Source organism: Salvelinus fontinalis, chromosome 8 (assembly GCF_029448725.1).
Source record: "Salvelinus fontinalis isolate EN_2023a chromosome 8, ASM2944872v1, whole genome shotgun sequence".
Lineage (NCBI taxonomy): Eukaryota > Metazoa > Chordata > Actinopteri > Salmoniformes > Salmonidae > Salvelinus > Salvelinus fontinalis.
Window position 1 is genome coordinate 14,212,285 of NC_074672.1, and position 7,145 is coordinate 14,219,429.

Sequence of the window (7,145 nt, forward strand, 5' to 3'; positions counted from 1 at the left end):
TTATATTTAATCATTATTTAACTAGGCAAATCAGTTAAGTACAAATTCGTCCTATTTACAATGACGGCCTACCAAAAGGCAAAAGGCGGGAGGGGGCTGGGATTTAAAAATGTAAAACATTAAAATACATAAATATAGGACAAAACACACATCATGACAAGAGAGACAACACAACACTACATAAAGAAAGACCTAAGACAACAACATAGCATAGCAGCAACACATGACAACACAGCATGGTAGCAACACAACATGACAATAACATGATAGCAACACAACATGGTAGCAGCACAAAACATGGTACAAACATTATTGGTCACAGACAACAGCACAAGGGGCAAGAAGGTAGAGACAACAATACATCACGCAAAGCAGCCACAACTGTCAGTAAGAGTGTCCAGGATTGAGTCTTTGAATGAAGAGATTGAGATAAAACTGTCCAGTTTGACTGTTTGTTGCAGCTTGTTCCAGTCACTAGCTGCAGCAAACTGAAAAGAGGAGCGACCCAGGGATGTGTGTGCTTTGGGGACCTTTAACAGAATGTGACTGGCAAAATGGGTGTTGTATGTGGAGGATGAGGGCTGCAGTAGATATCTCAGATAGGGGGGAGTGAGGCCTAAGAGGGTTTTATAAATAAGCATCAACCAGTGGGTCTTGCGACGGGTATACAGCGATGACCAGTTTACCTAAGAGTATAGAGTGCAGTGATGTGTCCTATAAGGAGCATTGGTGGCAAATCTGATGGCCGCATGGTAAAGAACATCTAGCCACTCGAGAGCACCCTTACCTGCTGATCTATAAATTATGTCTCTGTAATCTAGCATGGGTAGGACGGCCATCTGAATCAGGGTTGGTTTGCCAGCTGGGGTGAAAGAGGAGCGATGATGATAGAGGAAACCAAGTCTAGAGCTAACTTTAGCCTGCAGCTTTAATATGCGCTGAGAGAAGGACAGTGTACCGTCTAGCCCTACTCCCAAGTACTTGTATGAGGTGACTATGAGGTGACTACCTCAAGCTCTAAACCGTCAGAGGTATTAATCACACCTGTGGGGAGAGGGGCATTCTTCTTACCAAACCACATGATCTTTGTTTTGGAGGTGTTCCCAAACAAGGTTAAGGGTAGAGAAAGCTTGTTGGACACTAAGAAAGCTTTGTTGTAGAGAGTTTAACACAAAACAATGTATAAACAATGTATACACCCAACACTCCACAAAGGGTCCCTTAAATGGAAACAAACTAAATGGAACCATTCAATTTAATGCAATCCACTATTTTTATTTTTATTTAACCTTTATTTAACTAGGCAAGTCAGTTAAGAACACATTCTTATTTACAATGATATCCAAACCCGGAGGACGCTGGGACAATTGTGCCCGTGCTATGGGATGTGAGACAGCCTAGATTCGAACCAGGGACTGTAGTGATGCCTCTTGCACTGAGATGCAGTGCCTTAGACCCCTGTCCCACACTAAATGGAATTACAAAGTTTTAGACCCCTCTGCATGGTGAATATTTCAATTTGTCAAAAATATGATGCTCTGCTGTGTTATATAAGCATCACAAAATGGAGGGCAAGGGGGTACCACCATGCCAATCTGAAGTGCTGTCATTGCAATATGAGTGATTTGTACAACTCACACAGCTTTGACAACAATACCTGATGCATTGTGCATTGCCAATATGTTTCCATGGCAATAGGAATTTCTGAGCTCAGGGGCTGTGATTGAAAAAGGACCATGTATCCCTGTGTGCTATAACCTTTGTGGCATGTGTGCCTGGTGTATATCAATGAGAGAAGTATGGCTACTTGCATGATGACAGGCAGAAATGACATATTTTTGTAAGATGAGGCTTAAGCATGTTTTTTGGGACTGGTCTTGTCGTGATGTTGCCCACACAGGACATTGTGAATCACTACAGATACTGAATGCAACATTGCCACAGTAGAATGGCCATCCTACCTAACATGTATTGTAACTTTGTTCTACAGTGGAGTGGGTGTTCGCAGGTGCTATGGTGTCAAGAGGTTACCTACTATACAGTAGTACCCTACATATAACATTTATATAGTATCCTACTGTAACTGTCTTGACCCTATAGCTACAGTGAAGAAGAACAAGCATTCAAGAGTGCTATGGGGTATAGATGGTCACGGTACAATATCCTACATGTTACTTAATGGGTCATAGAAAATTCTGACAGCATGCAATACACCTGCAGCTCTCAACATTACACTTTACTTATGAGCTACACACAGGGCATATACATGGATGTATAATGCATCTGAAATGATGTCTTGACACTTGTTGTGCAACATGATGATGACTTAATGATAAACTGTGATTTGGAATGTCATATCAAATCCCTGAGTTCCAGATCCGTCACTATCCACACTTTCTCCTTTGATCAAATACATGAACAATTAACTTGTTCTTACAGCAAGTTGATGATTGTGGGAAAGTGGCTTTTTTACTGTTCATACAAAATGTATCATTAAAGATGGATTCCGCTGTAGGGGGAAACAGCGCCACTGGCCGTCCCAGCACCATTGTTAATGTTTTTGTTGCCAAGCTAAGGAGCGTCGCGTAGCATGGTAAAAAATGATTGCAGTAGAGCGCTCTTCTATCGGGCTTGCAATGATTATCCCAGGGGGAAAAACTGTGTTAGTTGTTTGCAGTAACTTCTTTGTTGTTGTAATATCCCAAACGAAAGTGGCTGATTCACCAGTACGGATTCCGGCATTAAATGTTAAATCAAATCATGTAAAATGTCACTATTTTATGCAACTTTTAGTAAGTGGAAATTAAACGTTTTAACTTGAAAATTATAAAGAATCCGTTTTCTGGTAATGAACTGTAATCAAATGTATATTTGGCACAACAACAGCCACTGGAGAAGCTGGGCCAGAAATCAATTCCTGGATGAGTGTGAGACTGATGAGTACAACTTATTGTAGAGAACCACAATAATGATTCAATGATTCAACCTGTTGAATACTTCAGAAACTATGCATACCCCTTGACTTCTTCAACATTTTGTTGTGTTACAGCCTGAATTCAAAATGTATTAAATATATTTTTCTTCTCACCCATCTACACACAATACCATATAATGACAGTCAAAATATGTTTTTAGACATTTTGCAAATATATTAAATTAAATACAGAAATAATGAATTTACATACGTATTCAAATCCCAGAGTCAATAAATGTTAAGACTCATCTTTGGCAGTGATTACAGCTGTGTCTTTCTGTCTAAGTCTCTAAGAGCTTTGCACACTAGAAATAGATGCCCTTCTTGAGGAAGCATTGGAAAACCTCCCTGGTCTTTGTGGTTGAATCTGTGTTTGAAATTCACTGCTCAGCTAAAGGACCTTACAGATAATTGTATATGTGGGGTATGTGTGGGATTCAAACATCAGTGCTCTACCTGATCTATGGGTATAACATCTGTTATATAAACACTATTCTATAACCTTTTGTGTTTCTTGAGATATATTAAAACCCTTTGGTTGAAATCAATTCCCCTGAATAGAGGTGAGCAACAACATAACTTGCCAATTATTTTTTATTGATATTCCCCTTTAAGACTTGCTGCTGTAACCTCCCTCCTCTGCTGTGTAGGTGAAGACATGCCTCTATAAAATTGCTCAGCTTCTGACTTTGAAACAGAGCACAGATCACATTAATATTCTGCCAGCAGCCCCCAGCAATTCATTAATTTTAAATAAATGGAAAAAAACTTTTTTGTTGTCAAAATAACACATTTTGGAGCTTGATAAAAAAAGAAATGAGAGGATGTAGATGTTTTATACAATGGCAATGCTGCATATCCCATTTATAGGCCTACACAATGCACTGTAAACTGATTAGCCACATATAGCACACACTGTAATAATGGTCCTAACAACATCTGGTTAATGGTAACCATTAGATTTACAGTAAAACTATTTGGTCAAAGTAGAGATCCTAGAGAGAGATGGTTAAACAGAGACCATCATAGAAAAGCATGTGTTATGATATGAGATTGACTTGCTGTTGCTTTCACCTCAGACAGTTGTATGATCAGTGGGAGGGAAACATGTAAGACTTTGGGAGAGTGTTCAAGATTGGACCATCACAATACGGTCAGCAGTCGACACTTTAAGAGGATAACTATCTAGGGCTGGGGATAAGTATTTGTCACAGAGGAAACAAAAAAGGTTTCTCTCTTGTGAATGTCAACTTACAGTAAGTACAAGGTATAGTGCCTTCAGAAAATGTTCATACCCCTTGACTTATTCCACATTTTGTTGTGTTACAGCCAATACACAATCTACACACAATACCCCATAATGACAAAGTGAAAACATGTATTTTTTAATGAAATGCAGAAATATCTCATTTACTTAAATATTCACACCACTGAGTCCATACTTTGTAGAAGCTCCTTTGGCAGCGATTACAGCTGTAAATCTTTCTAGGTAAGTCTCTAAAAGCGTTCCACATCTTGTTCAAAAATTGCCCATGATTCTTTTTTTTTTTAATTACATTTTCAGGTCATACCATATATTTTCATGATTTAAGCCAAAACTGTAACTCGGCCACTCGGGAACATCACCGTCTTCTTGGTAAGAAACTCCGGTGTAGATTTGGACTTATGTTTTAGGTTATTGTCCTGCTGAAAGGTGAATTCATTGTCTGATGGAAAGTATACTGAACCAGCATAGCTCTATTCCATCTATTTTTTTTATTCTCAAAAACTCCCTAGTCCTTAATGATGACAAGCATACCCACAACATGATGCAGCCACCACTATGCTTGAAAATATGGAGAGTGTTACTCAGTAATATGTTTAATTGGATTTGCCTCAAACATAACACTTTGTTTTCAGGACAAAAAGTGAATTGCGTCGCCACATTTTTTGCAGTATTACTTTAGTGCCTTGTTGCAAACAGGATGCATGTTTTGGAATATTTTCTATTCAGCACAGGATTCCTTCTTTTCACTCTGTCAATTAGGTTAGTATTGTGGAGTAACTACAATGTTGTTAAGTTAGGAAGGATGTCTGTATTTTTGTAGTGACTGGGTGTATTGATACAACATCCAAAGTGTAATTAATAACTTCACAATGCTCAAAGGGATATTCAATATCTGCTTTTCTTTTCTTTTTCTTACCCATCTACGAATACGTTTCGGGAGTAAATGCCTTTGCGAGGCATTGGAGAACCTCCTTGGTCTTTGTGGCTTGACTGAGGGACCTTACAGTTAATTGTATGTGTGGGGTACAGAGATGAGGTAGTCATTCAAAAATCATGTTAAACACTATTATTGCACACAGAGTGAATCCATGCACTTATGTGACTTGTTAAGCAAATATTTACTTCAGAACTTATTTAGGCTGGCCATAATAAATTGGTTGAATACTTATTGACTCAAGACATTTCAGCTTTTCATTTTTTATTAATTTGTTTAAAAAAAACATATACTGTATATCTAGCCATTCCTGCATTGTCTTGGCTGTGTGCTTAGGGTCAATGTCCTGTTGGAAGGTAAACCTTCACCCTAGTCTGAGGTCCTGAGAGCTCTGGAGCAGGTTTTCATCAAGGATCTCTCTGTACTTTGCTCTGTTCATCTTTCCCTCAATCCTGACTAGTCTCCCAGTCCTTGCAGCTGAAAAACATCCCCACAGCGTGATGCTGCTGCCTCCATTTTTTTATTATTTACCTAGGCAAATCAGTTAAGAACAAATTCCTATTTACAATGACGGCCTACCAAAAGGCCTTTCAAATAAAAATATAGGACAAAACACACATCACGACGAGACAACACAACACTACATAAAGAGAGACCTAGACAACAACATAGCATGGTGACAACACAACATGGTAGCAGCACAAAACATGGTACAAACATTATTGAGCACAAAGGGCAAGAAGGTAGAGATAACAATACATCATGCAAAGCAGCCATAACTGTGCTTCACCGTAGGGATGGTGCAATCCCCTTGGCATTCATGCCAAAGAGTTTGATCTTGGTTTCTTCAGACCAGATAATCTTGTTTCTCATGGTCTGAGTCTTTTAGCTGCCTTTTGGCAAACTCCAAGCGGGCTCTCATGTACCTTTACTGAGGAGTGGCTTCCATCTGGCCACTCTACCATAAAGGCCTGATTGGTGGAGTGCTACAGAGATGGTTGTCCTTCTGGAAGGTATTCCCATCTCCACAGAGGAACTCTGGAGCTCTGTCAGAGTGATCATTGGGTACTTGGTCACCTCCCTGACCACGGCCCTTCTCCCCCAATTGCTCAGTTTGGCTGGGCGGCCAGCTCTAGGAAGAGTCCTCCACTATTAGTTCTTTAGTGGAGGTCCTCTACCAACAATCTGAAATGCCCAAAAGGCACCAATGCATCCAACTGAAGGGTATTCTGAAGATTGTTCCATATGTGAGGTGCAAAAAACTTTGTAGTGACAGAATACATTTCAAGAGTTAGCTATCTCTGTATGGTATCTCATACTTCTATAAGATAGTAGCAATGTTAGGTAACGCTTGTTAACAGAGTGATGGTTAACAGACCGTGGGCTTGGTAGCTTGAATCGGAGCACTAGAACTGTCTGCCACTCACACTCATATCTAACATATAGGTCAAACACATCACCTACTCTAGGTGTTTTTAACACGGAGTGGTAGTGGGAGTCGAGGTGCCATACACATATCTGCATCTTACATAAAAACAACCTGCTTTGAGGTTTCACACTTGACATGACCAAGTATTTGAAGTCATGGATATGAAGTGAAAAGGATATATGCTTCAAGACCGAAGCCTATGACAGGAAAAGTGTACTCAATGAAATAAAATGATATCATAGCAAGCACACATAGGCAGGATGAAAATAGGGTATAATTTTCTCAGAAACTTTCAAGCATAATATTTGCACTGGATGTAGGTTTCTAGGTCCTGCACAAACTGAAACATGGGCCAATTTTAGTTGCTATGTATTTTAGTTGCGGTGTCAAGGTCATTTATATTGAACATACACTCACCAGTAGATTTATTAGGTACATCCATCTAGTACCGGGTCCCTTTTGCCTCCAGAACATCCTGAATTATTTGGGGCATGGATTCTACAAGTCAGAAACGTTCACAGGGATGTTAGTCCATGCTGAC